The 19,492-nt window shown below is 39.2% G+C and overlaps 1 protein-coding gene across 6 annotated transcripts in view; it reads right to left on the bottom strand.

The window, feature by feature from the left end:
- Positions 1-19,492, bottom strand: part of LOC145990982 (proton-coupled amino acid transporter-like protein acs) — a 163,650-nt gene that overhangs the window by 34,205 nt on the left and 109,953 nt on the right. Inside the window, exon 1 of one of the 6 annotated variants that reach the window (XM_083126593.1) lies at positions 12,269-12,362. The exons of the other annotated variants lie outside the window; for them this stretch is intronic. The gene's annotated coding sequence lies outside the window, so the exon portion shown is untranslated. Of the gene's footprint in view, positions 1-12,268; positions 12,363-19,492 lie in introns of those variants that run through there. 6 annotated transcript variants of the gene reach the window in all.

Raw genomic sequence — 19,492 nt, 5'->3', positions numbered from 1 at the left:
CACTACCTTGCACACCGGTTGCAGTTAGCTGTGTTGGAGTTAATATCTTAGAGCATTTGATTCCGTGATTAGGAATATTTTTCAGTTTTATCATGGCTCTGCTAAAGACTTCACCTCTTGAGAGAAACGGCAGAAGTTATAGAAGAAATTCTAAAACTGAATGATATCCACGCTATTAGGTGGTTAGCCAGCAAAGAAAGTACTGTAAGAGATCTCTTGCAATCATGGAAAGCTGTTGTGACCCATGGAAAAGACAATGAAAGTACTAAACCTAAGGGTTTGCTGGAAAGTTTGAAGCAATTTAAATTTGTTAAGCCTCTGTACTTCCTTTTGGATTTTTACAGGAAATTGAACCCTTTAAGCGTGGCACTACAAAATAAGAATCTTTTGATTTCATCTCTGAAAGTAAGAATTGAACACTGTATTTCAGTTTTGGCTGACCTGGAATCTAATGTTGGACCAAGCGAACAAGATTTCTTGGACCATGTATCCATTTCAGGGAAGATCAGGGATGTGCAGCTCACAAACATTCAAAATAGAGAGCAAGAGTTTCAGACTGTTAGAGGAAACTTAATTAACAATGAGAAGGTGTACATCACAGAAAGATTGCAATCTATATCAACATATGTGATTGCATCTCTGCATGTTTTTGACACCTTGGGTTGGCCTCCCAAAGAAAATATTCTTCAGTTTGGGATAGAAGAAATAAAGAAGCTTTACATGTACTTGAACCCGAGCCTTTATAATGAGAAAATGGATATTCTGTTAGCGGAGTGGACAGAATACAAACTTTTGTTTCCTTCTCTGACTTTGAATCAGATGCTGGAGAAGATTCACAGTGAGGAGTGTTCAGCAAGATTCCCCAATTTACTCGAGATTTTGACATTTTGAGCTGTTTACCAGTGAGCACAGCTTCATGTGTGAGAGGTTTCAGCTGTTACAACAGACTATTTACAGGAACTCTCTAAAGACTGAGACACTGGATGATTTGCTCTGAGTTTCCGTAAATGAAACCCCCCCCGTCAGTGTTTGACCCAGCAGTTGCGATTGTTAAGTGGTACTTCAATGCTGAACGACAGCGCTACATAAACATTAATTCCTAAGGTATGTTCTTTTTAATAATTGCTCATATTTTTATTATTTATAAATATAAAATAGTGGCGACCAAAGATTTTAGTCCGGCGACTGACTTCAAACTTGAAATTTCATGCCCTGTACTAGAGTTTAGCATATTACAACTTTCAAAATGTTGCCAGGTCTAAAATACTGCGAAAGAAGAAATCAAGCAATAAGCACCATATTTAATTGTACAAGAAATTGTACAAGAAAGAAAGGAAACGATAGGAAAAAAAGATTTAAGCAGAAAGAGGGTAGCGACAAAAACAGAAAAGAGAGAAAGATAATAAGTGTGTGTGTGTGTGTGTGTGTGTGTGTGTGAGAGAGAGAGAGAGAGAGTGAGTGAGAGAGAGAGAGAGAGTGAGTGAGAGAGAGAGAGAGAGTGAGTGAGAGAGAGAGAGAGAGAAAGAGAGAAAGGAGAAAAACAGAACAGTGAGGGAGAGAAACAGAAGAAAAGCAAGTAAACGAGAAAGCGTTAAAGGAAAAGATTGAGAGGGAGAAACAAGGCGATGAAAGAAAATAGGATCATATCTGCTTTAAATCTCTACAGCCAACCGAAATTAGGAAACGAATACCTGTTGAAGGTGACTTTTGTAATAAAAAGTTTATTGCATACAAATAGGTTACAATCTCACAAGCCCACTGTATTAATGACGAGAACAGTAGAAACAGATGTGTGCAAGCACAGAATACCAATTATCCCAGTTTTTATCAATTGAACATAACTAGTTCCCTTTGCGATACTAATAAGGAATTAAGCGTCTTTAAACAGTTTCACGAAACTCCTTCTTTTGACAAAATTTCATGTTGAATTTGCTTAGTGTGTAAATGATTGCCAAGGACGGGCCCGCTTATCGTGTTAGGACCATTACGATAAGCTACGGCTGGGGTGAAATGCTGTTTGCGTAGATAAGGACGGGCTGCAGGACCTGGTGACCTCGTTGCAGGGAGTGTGGGGAGGAGGGGGGGGGGTCTGAAGTACGCTGCCTGCCTGGTGGGGAGCTAATAGGCCAGTAGTTATGTCATCGCAATTATGCCCCCCACTCAACCCTCCTGCGCGCTAGTTGCGGTTGGAATGTGGAACTGGCACACACTCCATGTTAAAATTAAGGTAGGGAAGACAAAAAGAGTTGCGTACATGATGTGCAAGGGCGGATACAGAAAAAGACCTCGGAAGCAGCAGTGTTTCACATTTGGGATTATTCCAGTCAGAACCAGTTCCAATGTACGTCGTCGCACTTCAGAAATGAAAATCAATAACATATCCCTGTCCAGTGTCGCAAGAACAGGGCGCACAGGGGTGCATTGTATTTAGGAAGGCGTACAGTAACCCCTTAAAACCATAAATTCACGTTGTACACTCTGAAAATGTCTGACAAGTTAAAATAGGGATAGTAAGAAGTAGCAATATATTTTAGTAACATAAAACATGTTTAGTTCTCGCCCACACAGTAGCGTATGCAGGATTTTATCAAGGGGGGGGGTGTTATTTCTAAAACTTTCTCCAAATTCACATGACCATTGTTTTATTATACTTTAATTAAATAATAATACTCATAATTAATTAATAATTCTTATAATTAATTAGCTGAATTACTAGCTACTAATAATACTATTAATACCACTACCACTATTAAGTAGTAGAGATCTACATAAATATAGTATTTATGAAAGCAATAGAACGAAATTACTTTCTAGTCATTCGATTTTTATCAAATCCTGGGAGCATTTTTTTGTTTCTTTGTTACGAAATAATTGTGTGGTCTACGAGGTGACATTTCAAGGGTGAAGAAAATCCATAAAAAGAAGAAAATATATTAAAATAAATTGAAATAATCAAAGTATGGAACTAATCCAAGGAGCTGCGGTCGTCTGGTCGGTAGAAGGTCTGACAACCACTCGGGAGATACGGGTTCGATTCCCGAAATTGGTTGGAATTTTTCCGGCTTCTTCCTCGCATAAATGTCCCCGATAATTCACATCTGGATTGTCTCGCTATTCTTACCAACAAAACATTTTACAATTGTTAAGCTTATTGTCTAGTCAACAAGGTGAGACATTTTAAAGAGAGACATTCAAACGTGCTGCGGTAAACAATGGGAAGGCGGACTGGTGACTGTATTCTTGTCCGCCTAGCCTTTGTCTATACATTAGCCGCTTACAACGAACAAAGAACTTTATTTAGTTAATGCTCATTGTTCACACACAAAAAATACATGTTCATTGAACACTGGCGTACGTAGAGGGGTGGCTGATTGTGTTACAGCCCCTTCCGAAATTTTGAGAAAATGAGAATTTTCAAATAAAAATCCGTTGAGAACTTTACAAAATCAAAATGTGTAAATGCGAAACCTCTTTTAAAGTGAGTACCGATTACCATTTTTGTCTTTGCATACAATTTTAATAGACTGAAAAGCTCCAAAAATACGAAATATTTTACTATGCATCCCTGCCCTCCAAAACGAAGCCATGTGCTATCCACATTTACTATTCCAGCCCCTCCCGAAAAAAATCCTGCGTACGCCAGTGTATTGAACATTCTTGCAACTGAGATACAAAACAACTTTTTTCTCTTCTAAATCATAGTTGCCCTCATATTTTATTTTCAAGAATTCGTGTTTATTTAAAAGGCATCACTCTGAAAGACGCGTGTAATTGGAATGCTGTGCTTTTCTCCATTCTCCATGGAAATAATAATTCAAATTATTATTATTATTAGTAGTAGTAGTAGTAGTAATAGTCATAGTATTGTCCCAGATCTTTGACTGTGATAAATTGGCTATATTTTTGTCCACACCATTTTTTATATTTCACAAGCTCAAAGGGGGGGGGGGGTTAAACCCCGTAACCCTCGCCCTTGCGTACGCCACTGCGCCCACATATCTCCAAGAATCACGAAATTCACATTAGGAAACGTGATTCACATATTACTTATTTCTGTGCAAAAAGTTTCAAGTTATCTTAATTTCCAGAAATGCGTAAGCTCATTTGAAAATCTAAAAATAGAAAAGTAACATGAACAAACAACATGACCTCTAGCTTCAATTTGTTCCGAAGTTATACCCGTATTTTGAAAGATAGCAATTATCAAAATGTAAATAGTGTTTTGCTAGTGGAAGCACACAGATTTCTCGAATTTCATAAAAATTCAAAATCATCGGCTGACTTCCTATATGCCCAATTGTCTCGTATACACGAGATTTTCATGTGTACTGTGTATCTACTCCCTCATATCAATAATGTTCCTACGTCACTTTCCCTGTTCATTATATTTTAGTTTATTTTATGTCGCTTTTCCACCTTTTTGCTTATTTTAAGGTTTCCAGACATCCTGTTTTTACATCCTGTGGAAGTTGATATCGTATATATTTTTTAATGAAATAATGTGAATAATTATAATAATAATAATGAGCATACAAAGTCAAATATGGCTGTACACACTATTTAACAACATAAAGGCTTGATATTTTCGAATCAACCGAAACTTTTTCATTTGATTGATTTCGTTTATTTTGCTTCGCTTGTCTGCCAATTTTGGCTAAAGGCGAAGATGATGAGTAAAGAGTGATGAAATTGATGAAGAGACACTCACAAATAACACTCATGTCCAGGCCGGGATTCGAACCCGAGATATTTTTTCATTTGAAAATACGAAGAGAAAGTTGTGTATGAGAGGTAAGGGGTACTGCTTCTGTGGTGCAGTTGTAATGTTAACACTCTGTTAAACTAACGTTATCCTAACGTGGGTTAACATGTGTTTAATCTCATATCCAGTTCATCATTCATTTTTATGGAAGTTCGGTTAAGGAAGGGTGGTGGGGAGAGGAAGCACAAACCATGGCAACAAATTTTATTTTTTTTATTTTTACAATGGGCCAGTACAATGTGCACAACAGGAACACTCCAAGGATTACGGTAATATATTATCTTCGTTTCGAAACAATGGATTAAGAAATATAAATAAGTTTGACAAGCCAGAATAGGTTACGTCAAACAGAAAGTATATGGTTATGGAAAATGAAAAAATCGCCAAAGTAGGTATTGAAGTCCCAGTTGCTTATTATCTATACTTACAAACTAGCAAACAAAAGGACACACTGTTAAATATTCAATGCCTTCGATAATAAGAAAAAATGCTCAACCTAAATGACATAAAAATATTCTTGTTGAGTTAGAAGTAGATATATATTACGTCTCCTGGTCAAGGTTATGACCTCACGGTTATCGAAAACCGTTGCACAATATTACTTTTCTTATTCTACGCAATGCTCAGCTTTGCTTCACGATAAAAATCGAAGAGTAGGGCAGGACAATGTTAGGACGTTAGAAAACGTGAAACAGTGACTGCATAATTGAATTATTTCTGCTTTGAGAATTATCAAAACTGCGAGCACGATTCTGAGGGTGGAATAGAAGAAGAAGGATTATAAGAGGGAAGTAAAATGGCCCTCTATTCCTCTATTATAATCTATCCAATCCCTTCGTTTATCCTTCATTGTTGAAGGTGCTGTAAACTAACCACAAACTGTGAAGCTTTGAATTATTTTGAACATAGCCTATATTATTTTTATTTTAAGTCGCTTTTCAGTTTCTTTGGACTAATACACGACGAAGAAAGTAAATGATTAGATGAAATTGATAAACGTATAATCACAAAGGAGCATCATATCCAAGGCAAGTACTCTATACTATGCTGAGATGGTGACATGAAACTTTAATTTAATATTTCTTCAGATTATACTGTCCTGCTGAAATAAACTACAAATGCTTCGAAATGTGTTTTTTCGCCTATTTTCAAGACATTCGAAATAAAGAAGCGAAAACAAATGAGGGATTGAAATGAAACTGTATTAACAAGCTTGAAATGTAATGAATATTCCCTTCACGCGTTGAGCTAATTACAATAATATATTTTGAATTATACATATCAGCCGTAATTCTCATAACCAAAAAAACTGTGACATTTTTACGTCTCAACTGAAGTCAGAAAAAGTTTAGACGGGATACAAAACACTGCCTCAATTAAATCTGGACGTCTGGTGTAGCTTTACGCAGACAGAAAGAAAAGTGTTGAAAGTGAAAACAGGTGCGTAGCCAGAATTTTTTTTCCGGTGGGGCCGAACATTTAATAAAAAAGAAGTGTTGAAAATGGTTAGGGGAAATTAGTACAGAAATAACAACATAATACATGTATGTAATACCTCTATGTAACTTGTGACTACTGTATTTATAAAATACTTCTTTAGAGGAACCATTAATTGATATATTTTCATTTATAATATTTGATCATTGAACTTTATGGCCGCCTTACAATGGTATACGTCTAGGTTTTATCTCTCTAGCCGTGGTGGAGTGATTAGCACAGCGCGTTACGATGCAAGGGGTCCTGGGTTCGAAACCTTGCCTTGGGCGAATGGCCAACAGTGGTAGAAATGCGAAGTAAAATAAACCAAATCAATTAACTATCTCCCTAGGAAGAGTTGTAGTCATACGTAGACATTTGGCCAAAATTGTTCGTTCCACTGAAAAAGTATTTGAATCGCATTGAATCTGAATCCACTTTATGATGGGGACTGAACCTACAATTTAACCACTATGTGCCTTCCTCCGGGTATCGAACCCTGGATCCCTTGATAACAAGACGACGGCATTAAATAACTGAAGATATAATATATATATTTTTTCAAATCATAACTTTGTTCCTTACTATTGAAAAATGTATAGTAAGTGTTAACTGTGAAAGTAACTCCTAATTTCGAAATTTCCATACTCGTTACCTGAAAAGTTAACTGAATACAGTTACTTGTTTCCAAAGACTAACGAGGCTCTGGCGACTGGCCCCATGGCCAGTATAATTTTGTTTGTATTGTCCTGTTCTTTTGTCCTTATGTGTGTTGAGTGCCTCTTTACAGCCTCAGCTTTTAACGACAGTCAGAAGATTTTAATATTTTATGATTTTAGTTCTGCAACGTTAGAGTTGTTATTTGTAACGATAAGGGGATGGACCCCGTATAATGTGACGGGTGCAAAATAGCCTTAGTGCTGACGCACCCACAATTTTTACTTCAAATTCAAATTCAAATTGTTTTCAAAAGAAACGCACAGAACTCGAAATGCATCAAATTAAGGTTAATGCACTTTTGATGCATAAATTGATACAAAGTGTAATTTTGGTTTCGTGTCCGGTCTGTTCAGTTGCTGTATTTTTAGCGTATCACATGTAACTACAGCTGATATAAGTATCCTTTCATTCATTTCTCTGTGCATTTTGATGCACTCAAAGTGAATCATTGGCAGTTTATACACTTTAACGTTAGCTTACCCTTGCCGTACGAGAAACTTACTTACCTGGTGGTGGTGGGGGGGGGGCTGACAGGTGCACACTTTATTGTTATTGAATCATTGCTTCCTTTCTTTATTATATATGTGCAGTTATTTATTAATAAGAAATAATAACCAATTATTGCATGAGGTTTTACTCATATTTTCCCTTTCACTAAACCTCACAAAAAATAGCTTTTCTTTATGCTCTTTTTGTTTAGAGAGATGCAGTTGTTTAATTAGGAAAATTCCCATCATTACCAACCAACTGTACACTGGCATGAGTGCCTCATATTACAAGTATTCAAAGATTGCCCTTGATAGGCCCACTTAGTGTATTTTGCCTCTTATTTACAGTTTTCTATGAACAAGAGCAATACAGAAATATTGTTAAACACCAAAGGAAACAATGTAATTTATTTTCAATATTTTATACAGTTTCAAAAAAAAAGTAAAGTGTTCCCCTGTGCATAGCACCACGCCATGAAGGCGTATAGGGGGTGTGGGGGGAACGCCCCACACTTTCTTGATCCGGTCGTGAGTGGGGGTGATATGATCAGCACCACGCCCCTGACCGCCTTTACCCCTCAGGGTTTCCCCCAGGTACCCATGTTATTCGACGCTGGGTGGGCGCCGGGGCCGCTTCCACAGTTAGAAAAGTTCCCGGATTTGAACCGGTCGGGGATCGAACCCGGGACCTTTAGCATGGTAGTCAGACGCGTTACCGACTGAGCCACCGCGGCCACTTGAAAAATCGAAAAGTAGAGGCGGTGGGCCCATGGATCTCTGCAGGATTTTTTCCAGGGAGAGCAAAAAGGGGGCAAGGAACACATATTTTCCTCCAAAATAGTGATGCCCCTCAAAAACACTATTTCAGTCTGAAATTATCACGTTTCTTCAACGAATTTATAATAATTAACACAAATTACTGTGACTGAAATGAAATTATGTGTGAAATATATAATTTTTAGGCACACATTCATTTTTCAGGGGGAAGCGTGCCCCCCTCCCCTTGCCCCCTTCCGGACACACATGGCCTGACAACCCCCCTCCCCGAGTAAGCTAGGGTTAATGTATTACTGGGGACAAAAAAGCATGCATATTTGTGTCAGAGACACATTTTTTTATTCTGTGCGTATAGTTACACAGTTACCGTTGCTAACTGTATTATTTTTTAAGCAAAGTATCATTTCTTTGCACAAGTTGCATTTCTCGGAGTAAGAAATCAGAGAAGTGTCAACAACGTGCTCTTTCTCAAACAGTATTGGCAGATCCTTCTTGCACTGGAAATGTTTATGCAAAGGAAGTAGATTTTTTCGGCACCAAACAGTAGGAATAGGCAGATTTTCAATATCCATGTCACGTATTGTATTTGACAAGTTCGCAGACAAGTACACAATATCGTATCACGACCTGAGAACTCTACAATACGTGAGTTCATGACAAGTTTAGTAAAACTTCCGCATTGGCACTAGGCACAGCGAAAGGGAAAACTGACCATGTGCAATTTGATTTTCTTTATACGACTGATGCTGTTCTGGGCATAACTTGCACTTTTTTTTTCTGCTGCGACAATCAAGCGAGTCGAGCAACAGGCGAAAGAGGAATTGCATGTTGAGCAAGTATAAACGGCATGATAACTGTACCACACTTTCACTATTATCCTCCAAAAAGCCATGTTTGTTGAGCAAATATGTTCTATTTTGTATTTCTGGAAACGTATTGCTGAACGCGGCGGGTTTAACACTTTGGATTGGAGGTAACATTTCAGTTTCAGCTGGAAAAACAGTCAGGTAATCCCTGACATATCTCATGGCGGAATTGAACCCAGGGGTGCCCATCCCCCCCAAAGCCAATGGCGCGTCCCCCACAAAAATCATATCATTCGCGCCCTCAAACCATATCGTAATCCCCACAAAGTATTTAATTACGACAGCGTGTCTACCGAAAGTAACTGTTCCTTAACTTTACTGAACACTATAGTTGATCTGTCCCTCCTCCATAAACAGGGATGCGATCGTTCATCATAATCGAGAATATCGCTTGCCTTCGCAGCTGTAGTATAAAAAACATTCATTCACCTCATTAAAGCGCCAAACACGCATTCAAGCAACACACAATTGCGAGCGAAGAGCAAGAAAATTTTTACATCCATTTCTTTGCAGGCTTTCAAGAATGTTAATTTAATGGGGAGTCAGTGTTTTCTTAAGATCCCGAGATATTTAGTCTTTTCCAGCTTCTCCTTTCGTACGTTCGGGGTCGATAAGGTGTGGATACCCAAGACTCGATACCCAATCTCGATGGCGCAACCTGCGCCATAATCCCCCTCTTTGGGCATTGACACGTCGGGAATAACATTACACCAACGTAACTATGCAGATTATTTTGCAGTCTATTTTCCATGGAGTTTGGGTGTGTCGTAATTGGAGGGGAGGGTCCCAGACACTTGTATTGTACACAAAGTGGCACATAATTCAACTGTTCAACCCTATAAAATGTGCCACTTTATGTGACCAGGAGTGTACATATTACACAAATTATTTTAAAATTGGTTAGTTTACGTCATGTTCCTCTCAAGATTAATCTGAAAATGGAGCGACGACATGTGCACACACACACACGCAGGGGTAGCTTATGGAAGTCAAACATTCAATTCATGTCTCCTCAATAACTTTCTTAATGTAAAATTAGTAATTGATGTTTTAATGTCAACAGGTTCCTTTATTGTTTGCCCAAAATTCCTTGCATCAGCCTTTACTTAATGAAATACTTTAGGGTCATAAATAAGTTTTGCAAATTGTTACAAATAATAGTTCTCAAAAAGGGCACCAAAGTAGACACACTATTGAAAAAATAAATGCATGACGAAGTAGTATTTTTTAAATGACGTGACGAATTAATACTGAGATTTATTTTGTCCCTTAAATCTGGTATAGTATGTATGTATCTATGATAATTTCGTCAATATGCTGATTTTCATTATCTTCAAAGTTACTCTGCACATTCAATATCAAACTTTGTACATAATCGTTAATAAATTATACAATAATGTTCGGAATAATGAGGCAATTATTTCGTAATAATCATTCGGTGTCCTCTTGTACAACCCAAGCCACGCCCCCCAGATAATTTTGTGTTCTTAGTACACAACAAATATCTATGTTAGTAAATATGAGTCGAGAATTTTTGTGTGTATCCCCTCCTGGGATCTAGTGGCGCCACTGACCGAGAGTGAATTTACTTGTATAACAAGGTGGAACTTCAAAGTTGACACAAAATTGAAAAAAAAAATGCATCATTCACATGGTTGGGAAACTTGTTTAATAGTGATTTCACAAGTTCATTACATCAGTTTGAAATAGTTAGGCAACTCAATGCTAGTCTTCAGCTCTGCCGGTTTTCCCGGTGGTAACACTGTCGTCTTGTAAACAGGTGGTCCTAAGTTCGATCTTCTGTGGAACCACATAGTGGTTCGGATGTTACTGCAACTCCAGTCCCAATTAGCCTATCTGTGCACATAAAGTGGACTTAAATTTCTGACAAAGTTTTTGTTTGCAGTTCTGCCTTGCAAATTAAGCCAATATCCGATGTATGGTATGGAATACACTTCCTTTCTTTGATATAAACGAGTGATGAAAATGTGATTCGAATAGGTGCTTTCTTTCTAGTACACTCTCAGTTTTGTACTGAGGTCATGCGGTGCACCGAAATTTAAGTTTCAGATACAGCACTTTTAAGGCCATTTTACACTGAAAACTAACAAATAACAAGAACCAGTCAAGATGGTTTTAGGTAAAAACAAGAAAAGTTAAATATAAACATAAGGCATAAACAAGGAAACAAACAAAGATTTACATATTCATTTTTAGGGAAGATCGGTAAATACTTTCAGGGGCAAAAATGTCTATGTTTGTGGGTAGTTTATTATAGAACTGGGGCAGCCTGTGGAATAGAGCGCGCTCTATAAGGGAAAGCCTAGCGGTAGAGTTGTGGAACAATTCAGTGTTTTGGGTCGATCGAGAGGGAACTCTAAAGTTGAATTCTGTAAGTAGAAATTCAGATCTTAATTTTCCATTGATGATTTTATAGAAAAATTTCATATCGGCCATATCGCGTCGGGTCTGCAGTAACTGGATGTTCAAAGAAGTCAGGATGTCAGGATGAGGATGAGGTCGAAACTCCCTCCTTTTCCTGTTTATACCCGACTCTGAGTTGTTGTTTTAAGTCCACTTTCATGCACAAATGGGGTAATCAAGAATCAAGACTGGAGCCTACTTTTTAAAGTGGGATCCGAATCTCTATGTGCCTCTACAGGGTATTGAACCAGAGACCCCTTGATTGGGTTCACAACTGAAATCAAGATGATTTTTTCAGCAGTTCCACTTAAAAAAATTCTGGGCGCACTAAAGACGGTGCTGACACAAAATATTCTTCCTCAATCCACTACTTATGTTTTTCAGTTGTGTTCGCACAATAGTATATTTGCATCGATCGTTAATACCTACTCTAAGCACGATACTATGAGAGTATAATTAAGAATAATGTTTAATGGGATAAATTTTCCGTATGAAATTGACAGTATTTCTCCTCATGCATTTTTTTCTGATTGATGATACATACGTTCGTGAACGAAAACGAGGTGTTATTTTTATAATTACTGTCATTGTTGAAATATTTCAACAGATATCCCATAGCTATTTTTCGTATCTCGACGGTCTTAGTGATAGAAATATGTGTATGCGTGTGTTCCGTATTCGTACAGGTATATATATTTGTGAGAGTTTACGTGAAACCAGCCTGCAGTGAACAGATTGAAGATGCGTTGGCTCACCTGGTCCAGTCGCAGCCTCCCGTTTCTATCCCTTGCACCCCGTCAACATCTCCGAAGTCGAACTAGCTCAATCCGAGCCAGATCCCGAATTCCCTGATGGGTTTCTCCCTCCCCATTTCCCCCAAACCCTTTCTGCGCGTGTCACGTGCCTAAATCACGTGAGAATTTGATCCGTTACGGAGCCCGATGATGTTGAAATGATTCTCGTCGCTCCATTAGTTCAAGGGAGGCGATTTTTATCGCGCTCTTCTGACGCATTTCGGTCCGAAATTCGCCCCGCTGTCCCATAGAGCCTTCTTGACCTTGCGCACGTAATCTGATCGACTTGCATATCGGTTATCAAAACTGGCGCTCTGCGGATTCAAAGATCAGTTTGTTCGAAGCAGCGAAATCAGAAACTGGTCGATTGCGTCCATAGCGCTTCTTGTTCTTCCAATGCGGAACTGCAACCACGTATTGGTTATCCTTGCCTACTTGGCCGTGACAGAAACTGATTCCTATCTGGCAACAGTGGAAGCAGAGTGAACGCTCCCCCCCCTTCTTTTCTGATTAAATTACTTCTTGCTTGGTCGGCACTCGGGACATGTAAAATGATGCCTTTATAACATTTTCCAAACGAATTCAAGAGCTCTTGCAAAATCGTAGATTGTAATTGATTTATTGAATCAATTCGGTTATCTTACATCGCTTTTGGCTAATCGCGACGATGAGGATGACTGATATGACGAAATTGATGAAGGGACACCCACAAGAACATCCATTGCCAGGCCGGGATTCGAACCAGGGATCGCTGGCGTCGTAGCGCACTGTGCTAACCACTCCGCCACGGAGGTCTTCGTGAAAATCATAGACTGGGTAGAATTATTAAATAAGAATATTAATAACAAAAACGAGCTACGCATTTCTTGAACTTCCCCTTACTGACATTTTCTCAACATCTCATAATTTTTAAAAAAGTCCAAATTATGGTCATTTTGGATCTAAATGTTCCCTTCTAATACGAACTTGTACCCCCAGACGAAAAACTCTGGATAAACCACTGATAATATGTATGTGTAATTTTAGTATATAACAGTTACGCCAATGTATTGCAGATTACTTGTTATTTCTAATACTTTGCCACATTTAAAATATCCCTTTTTAATCATTACGTGGCCTTTTTCAAAACATTTTGGCGCACACCTCGATGACGTATTAGTTACGTCGTCGCTCTGTAATCATAGGGTCCTGGGTTTGGTACCCGGTGGAGGCACATAGCACTTCAGATCTCATTTCGACTAAGAGTCCAGTCTCGATTAGCCTATCTGTTCATAAAGTGGACTTAAAAACTCAACAAAGCATTTATCTTTCCTTTGCATGCATATGAAGATCAAGTTCCAGGGATGCAACTCCCCAACACCCCTCCTAACATAAATCCATACCTGATGCTGACCTGGCGTCATTTTGGTAGTATGTCGGTTGAAATCGCGACTTTACATAAGAGAAAGCAACCACTATACCGGGGTTTTTCAACCTGTCCCGCTTCCCGTTCTAGCTGATCGCTGGCTTTCCCAGCATAAACCACGCGGCGTTGCTGCTGCAGGTCGCGTGATCTCCGTGAAGGGGAAAGCCAAAGCCAGGCAGCCAATTAAAATACGCAACGTGGCAACAGCGTGTACATAAGCTCATCTCTTCTGGCTTCCATTCGCTCCTCGCCTGCCAGCAGACGACTTTTTCCTCGTTTCTCATTGGCACCGAAACTGTCGAGCGATCGCTAGCGCAGGAAACGGGACAGGTTCTAAGAAACGCGGTATAGTTAGTGGATGTTGCAAGGGGAGTGATCAAAACCAGTGAAGTGAAGAATACAATGTCACATTGGAGTTTACCAGCGTTCTTGGAAGTGGGGCAAAATTCAACGCTAAAGGAGGTAGCAGAATGTTCCAGTGAACCCACTGGTTTCTAATGAATGAATTAGCTTCTCTTGCGTGGCTTTTCTACCACTTTTGGGCTCGTCGCGACGATGTGGATGAGTGATGGTATGATGAAATTGATGAAGGGACACCAACGCCCATGTTAAGACCAGGAATCGAACCCAGGCCCCTTAACATCGTAGCGCGCTTGTCTAACCGCTCCGGCACGGAGGTCGGTTACTGATTTTCAAATATTGCGTATTAACTTCATGTGAAGTAAAAATAACACTGTGAAAGGACAGTGCAATAGACCTTTTGGAAGAAAATGTAGTGAGATCAATTTATGTTTGCAACTGACACAGCAAATTGAAATAAGTCGATGATCACTAACAACGTTGGTGCATTTTTTAAAGTTACCTTTATTTGCCTGAGTATTTTAGACTTCCTAGTGCATCTAAATCGGCCCCTCAATAATAACCATACATACTGTGTATGTATTGTGTGTGTGTGTGTGTGTGTGTGTGTGTGTGTGTGTGTGTATTGACTCGAGGGAATTCCATCCGGGAGGGCATATACCCGACAGCCTCTTCTTAAATACGCCACTGTTTCGTGCTAAAGGAAACGTTAGTAAAACTTTAGTTAGGGGAACCAAGGCGTGTCCAGAATAAAGGCTACCCCCCTCTTTCCTCCATGGCCCCTTCACTTTTTAGAAAGAAATAATTGACTATCAAAATATTCGAACCCTCTTTTTTTTTTCCTCTGTCGTCGCTACTGAGCTTCAGTAATTTTCCACTTGGCAACATGTAGATCTAACCGAGTACGGAGATGGTGAAAGTATGTTATCCGAGATGTTATATCTTCCGAGAACTGTTTACTGCTGTATGTATTACTAGTGTTTAGAAAACTAAAGACAGTTATTAAGTCCTGTGGTATGTCTAGTCGCTTCACACGGCCAAGGCCGAGAAAACAGAATTGCCTAACGCAACACCTCACAAAGCAGATACAAGAAATGCTTGATCAACTTAGTAAAGTATATAGCATTCACCATTGGCGGATTTAGCGGGGAATCACAGGGGCACGTGCCCCCCCCCCCCCAAAGCCATGCCTAAGTATTATGAAAAGGGATGACCTTGTTATATCCCAACGAACAGAAAAGTTCGAGTAATATAAAATTAATTTTATCAATAATATCCTTTGTAAATTACCAAAGAATATAAATAATCAGCTCTAATCGCTACCGGACATATGTGACATTGGAAATCTTTGACACTGAGAACCGAACCCTTGGCATCTTGTTTACATGTCGATGATGTTAATATACGAATAACGTTAATACAGACTACCTGAAAATCAGTGCCCTCCCCAGATATGAATAAGGAGACCCTTTATAAATCGAGGTTCATAACTTCCCCTATAGTTTCCAGTACATTAGATTGTTGCACATAAAAAATTAAAAAGAATTCAGCAACAACACTGATACGCAAGAAAAATCGTATAAATTAAATAGCAATAATAATATTTAACATTTTACCTCGATTCTTTTTGCACTTGGGTTTTGGGTTCTGTGGGAAAAGTATTCGTTTGGAGCACAGCACTATATGGATGCTATTGGTTGATTGATATCAAATATCAAATGTGTGTCAAAGAAACGCTTAGAAACCATTTCCTCCTATCATAGCGTTACGTTCCAAAGTTCAGATTTGGCCACTTCCTTGAGTCGACATGATTGTGTTTTGTTACGTCTTCGGCATCTTCCGTAAAGAGTATTTCGTCATCAGTATTGGCAGCTCTCTTATCGTATGCCCTTCTAGCCACGAGATTCGTGAACTTTAACCTTACTTAACTGCTTGAAACCCTGATCGCAACCACATCAGCTGTTGTTGATGCTGTGCATAATTCCTTGCCGGAAAAAATCATCGCTACAACAAAAATTAGACAGAAAATGCTAACTTTCCAGCTCCAGAGGAATTGGGTAACATTGATGACATAAACCAAATATTTGTCCCTTCAAAAAAAAACTGAAAGGCTATCTATACTACGGCATATGTACAAGCACTCCTAATTTTTTGTATAGTACACTTGTTTTCCATCTTGAAACTAGTTAACAGAAAGTCACGTGACAACATTCTTTTCTGGTAAATTCAATCATGGGGTGAAATATCATTATGATAGACCCCATGACAGACATACTACCATGCACACCCTATTTAGAACGTTACAAAATAAAAACTCTAAATTTTAGGAATATTTTGGACACTTAGTGGGACACCCGAGATTTCGGCTTCCGTGCGGAACGGTGGTCACCCACCATCGTGAGGAAATTGAAGACCTACGGATGAGTAGTGTAACCCGGTCACGGAAACCTACAACGACGACTGGTGGTTCGTCGTGCTGACCATACATCACACCCTAACTTGTTGCATGAACTTCCACCTCCGTAGGTAGGCCCTGGCCCTCACGGGCTGTTGCGCCACGGATTATTTATGTATAGAGGGAAAGTGTTTGAAAAAACCTATGTTTGGAATGATTTGGAATTCTCGTAACCAAATACACTATGTGGAAGAAAGTCATTGGACACCACATGTCAGCGGATACCATCAGTTTTCTTTCAACCAATAAGAGGTCGGTCTGCATTTGGCAGCGATAACAGCAGCCACTGGTCTTGGTAAACTGGCCAAAATGTCGTGTAGTACACCGAGTTGGGTATTCCGCCATTACTCCTGCAGTACAGTCACCAACCCTGGATGTGTAGAAGGGCGAGGCGATCGCGACCTCAATCGGTGCTCCAGTTCGTCCCATAGATGTTCGATAGGGTTGAGGTCAGTGCTCTGAGCAGGCCAATCCAGTCAGGTGACATTATTTTCTGCATACCACTCCATACTAGCCCTGAAAACATGACAAGTCGCATTATCGTCCTGGAACACATATTCTTCGTTTCCATAGGAACGCCACAAAGTGGGGAGCATGGAGTTGTTGAGAATATCTCCGTAGGACGCAGACGTCATGTGGCCATACACCGGTACCAGTGAACCCACGCCATGCCAGCTGAAACAACCCCAGAACATGATGCCACCACCACCATATTTCACTGTGGGCACTACACACTCGGGTAACAGACGTTCTCCGGTTAATCGCCATACACACACTCTCCCATCTGATCGAAACCGTGTGAAGCGTGATTCATCGCTCCATAGGACCTTCTGCCATTGCTCCACCGTACAGTTTCTCCGCTCTTTACACCGGCGTAGTCTCTGCCGTTTATTGTTTTTTGTTATCAGGGGTTTGTGGGCAGCGGCTCGACCATGATAACCGATCGCATGGGCCTCCTTGCGAAGTGTCTTGGTCGAAACAGTCAAATTGGTCGCACTTTGAAACTCTTCTGCAATCGAATGCATTGGACGGGTCCTGTTTTTCCGAATCTCCCTCTTCAGCACTCTCCTGTCCCGGTCGTCAATTTCGTGGGTCTTCCACTTCGTGGTGCATTGCTGCAGTGTCCCTTTTCCTTCCACTTCTTGATGACAAAGGCTACAGTTGATTTAGGGTCCTGTCGAACATCAGCTATGCTACGTATACTCATGCCTCCTATGGAGCAGCCTACTATGATCCTTCTTTGAAACATGCTGAGCTCTTTCCTGTCCATCATTTTATGAGCGAATGATCTGAGAAGCCTCCTGCTACCGTATATATACACGTCTGTACTCTCTTCTCCATGAGGAGTTCGTTTCAGAGTTGAAACCGGGTGTCCAATGACTTTCTTCTACATAGTGTATTATTGAAATAGGCGACAAACAAATAACTGTTCACCACATTCAAATTATTTTAGCAATCATGCACATTTGTTTAGAGTGAAGATAAAAATTAGTCAAAATTTAGTGTAATACCATTTTCCTTTGTTTGCGGCTACCAAAAAGCTTAACCAAACTGTTTTTTTTTAATTCAAACAAATCCGTTCAATTTTCTGTGCAACAACTGAAAATAATATTCAACTTAGAATTACTTGTTTTCTGAAATAGTAAAGGAGTTACAATTACCGGTATTCGATAAAGTAAGTAACTTACTTTATATATGTATACACACACACACACTCCTAACCAAAAGTTTGGAATATTGTTATATTAGGCAATAGGTAATAGACACGGTGGCATATGTCGGCGAAACCACAAGAACGTCCAGCAGACAGATACCTTGTGTTGTTGCATTCCAAGGCAGTGCCTATCACCTTTTGACTAGGGCTGAGCCGATACCGATACCAGTGGTATCGGTATCGGAAAGTATCGGTTGGAATCTATTAACCGATACCGGCCGATACTTTACCGGAATTTAGTATTTCACAGGGTCCGCGAAAATGTCGCGTGACATTTTTGCAGACTCTAAATATCCTTTAAATTATGCAAAATTCGAAGTTTCCTTTCATTTTGTACCAGTTTTGTGTGGAAAAAAACGAATTTTGTAATAACATAACATATAATTTAATATTGTAGTGGTGGCTTCGTCGTCTTGTAATCAGAGTCCCGGGTTCGATATCCGGCGAAGGCACATTTCACAGTGATTGGAATGCCACTTTAAACCGTAGGTCCAGTCACGATTAGCCTATCTGTGCATAAAGTGGACTTAACACAACAATTCAGTTCAAACAAAAAAATATTCTCATGTAATTCTTGAATATTTTACAGCAAAAATCTTAGTAAAGTGATGCATATATTTAAAGTGGAATACTTACATATCAATGTTAATCAATATTTTGAACAACTTTTAATTATTATTATTTTCTAGCATGGGTATCGGTATCGGTTCCAAGTGGTATCGACTCAGCCCTACTTTTGACTAATGTAACACTATTCCATACTTTTTGTGAGGAATGTATATAGGCTATATACATAACTAGGGAGCGGAAGTTGATGACCTAAAAAATATAGGTATATGACCTATAGAATGTCCTAAAAAATGGGAAAAATGACGTAAAAAATGCAAAAAATTACCATTAAATTTGTTAGTTTCAGGTTAAAAATTGAAATGAAACGGATGCAATCTTGTTTTTTTTTAAACTAAAAAGGCACCAAATGATACCACATGCACATTCAATTAAAATATGCAACGAGGATTTCCAATGGAATCTACCGAATAATTTTAAAACAATTTAATGAAAAAGTCGTATAGACTAAATGAATTGGTGTAAAATCCATTAATTTCCCGCATCTTTGCCTGATGATGTAGTGTGGTGTGTTTTTGTGGCACTGTAAGGAGAAAGAAATTATCACGATCCACGTAAGACAAATTTTGTTTAGAAATTTAACAAATTGTATAAAAAAATAGGGAATCCAAAATCAGGGACGCA

This window comes from Lepisma saccharinum, chromosome 8 (genome assembly GCF_977018435.1).
Source record: "Lepisma saccharinum chromosome 8, izLepSacc3.1, whole genome shotgun sequence".
Lineage (NCBI taxonomy): Eukaryota > Metazoa > Arthropoda > Insecta > Zygentoma > Lepismatidae > Lepisma > Lepisma saccharinum.
Note: the sequence above shows the minus strand (reverse complement) of the source record. Positions and strands in the feature narration are given on the sequence as shown.